Genomic DNA, 2,543 nt, shown 5'->3' on the forward strand with positions numbered 1-2,543 from the left:
AAGTTTTGACATTCCATTATGTTTGGTGAGATGGAACCTTTGTATTTTATTAATTACTCACTCAAAAATGTCAACATTTTAAAAATAACACCACACAGGCATTAATAAACACCTAATGGATCAGATTATGTAAAAAACTCAATTTTGACAAAAATGGAGATAGACTATAATTCTAACGTCACGACAACCAACAGGAACGTAAGGAATCCACAATGGGTAACTTTGTCAATCTCAAGTAAAGACTAATGTGATCATAACGTAATGATAATATAGGTTCTAAACCTAGGTACTGTAAATTGGCACTGATGACATGGAATTTAATTCCCTTACTACTACAGACATATTTATGACAAGGCCTATTTCAAGGTGGAATTTTTGCATTTCTCCAAAGGTTATTTTCTGTATTTCAAGAGAGTTGGGGTTTATGTGAATACACTATTGAGGAAGTCGGACTAGAACCCAGAATCTCTGATCCCCCTTACAAGCAGCTCAGACTGGATTTTAACTCAATCTAGTGTGTCATTGTAAATTGGCCAACCTCGTAGATGAGTATTCAATGCTATTATTTAATCAACTTAACGAGCTGAAGCTGAAGTGAGCTGTTTATCAAAGAAAGTCGCCAATACCCTGTGATCTGGCAGAGGAGTGGACTGGCTTCTTTTAAAGAGGCTTTAACTGTGGCCACTGACACATTGGCTTTCAAGGTCTCAGTGGGTGTCAGTGGGTCTCAGTGGGTGCAGTCAAAGCCTCTTTAAAGGAAGCTATTGCACTATTTGACGCTTTTCGACAGCAGAGACTGCATTTTATGGACTGCATTTTATATAGCGCCTTTCTCCAAAGCGCTTTACAACGGCCTCTCATTCACCCATTCACACACACATTCATACACCAACGGCGGCAAGCTACCATGCAAGGCGCCGGCCGGCCCCGCTCGCTGGGAGCAATTTGGGGTTCAGTGTCTTGCCCCAAGGACACTTCGACATGTGGCTAGCCGGGGCTCGAACCGCCGATCTGCCAACCTTGCGATCATTAGATGCTCTACCTCCTGCGCCACAGTTCACTCTACCACCATCTTCACCAAGCACTCTCTAGCCTCCCACTCTAGTCTTACACGCGTTGGTCAGAATGTATTCCCATGTGGGACTGGCTCCATCTTCACAGTCTCTTGCAAAGTCGAGGGATTTGTTTGTATTTTTTGGGGGGGGTATTATTATTATTATTTTTTTTATCAAGGGAGTGGCATATCTGTAGAATATGCCATCTCTGATACAGTGATGGCTAACCTTGCACAATGGCAGAGGCACATATTATATCCTATACTACATTATACGTAGGACACAATTGTATACAATATCATTTCTAAGAAAAAAAGTATAGTTCGTTAGCAAATACAAATGCTGATTAATTGAAGTCAATGGCTCTGCAGTTCAGTATCTCCAAATTCCAGCATTAAATCAAGGTATCCTGTAAAAAAACTATAATAATCGCTAGTATTTATGCAATCATCATGGATTTCCCAGGCCTGATTAGTTGAGTGTTGTCAGGGTTCTGGAGTGGCCCAGAACAGATGTGCAGATGTCACCAACCCACCACAGCAAATCCCATTGGTGCAATTGACATGCAAACCTGACTCCTGCTTTGTACGACATCATCTGTAAAGATGCAAATGAAAGCCATGTGAGAGTGAGGATATGAATATGATGTTTTAAACAGTCTCTTACAGTTCTTTTCCCGTTTTAAAAACGGGTGTGAAAAATGAGACAGATGAAAAAGTGTTAACACATTTGCAAGAGAAGACTTCTGCAGTGCTAAGAAGGTCCCCTCTACTGTGTCCCTAAAAACTTCTATTGCCCCCCTTGTACTGTTTCTCTGTTTCTCCAGTGTCTAAATATATTAAAAACAAAACAAAACAAAAAAACACCTAGGTTTAGAAGAAGGTGATAGAAGAAGGTTCTTCCTTCTATCAGTGGCCCCGGGCCTGAGCTGGATTACTCTTCCTGCTACGACTGGTGGATTGATGATTCACTTGCTTAGTATTCAAATGTATCGATTGTAAGTCGCTTTGGAATAAGGCGTCTGCTAAATGCCAAAAATGAAATGAAAATGAAAGAAGGTGATTATGAAGATCATGTGGAACCCAGTTTCATTAACTGAGTCTCCGCAATCGAGAGAAGCCGTAAGATCCTGAGTGGCTCAAAGACTGAGATTGTCCCAACCGAACGTGAGGTCGTTTTTTTAACTGATCTGATTCAAAGCCGAAACTTGCTAATTATTTTATAATGAAGCATCGTTTTTTTATCTCTGCAGTACCTCCGAAAACAAGTGATCTCTTTAAATAAAGACTAAAGCTAAACTCAGTAATATGCAGTTTATGAGGAAGACAATTCACTCACAAGCATCTTTTTGTCAGACAGCTATCAGCTTTCTGGGCGCGTGCGGCGTACATAATGGCTACAGAGGAAACATCTTTCTTAATCTTGAGTGAAGCTGAAAGTCATTTCCTTTCCTGTGGCAACATCATATTGCTGATCTTCCTTTAACCA

This window comes from Nansenia antarctica (genome assembly GCF_963989245.1).
Source record: "Nansenia antarctica genome assembly, chromosome: 8".
Classification (NCBI taxonomy): Eukaryota; Metazoa; Chordata; class Actinopteri; order Argentiniformes; family Microstomatidae; genus Nansenia; species Nansenia antarctica.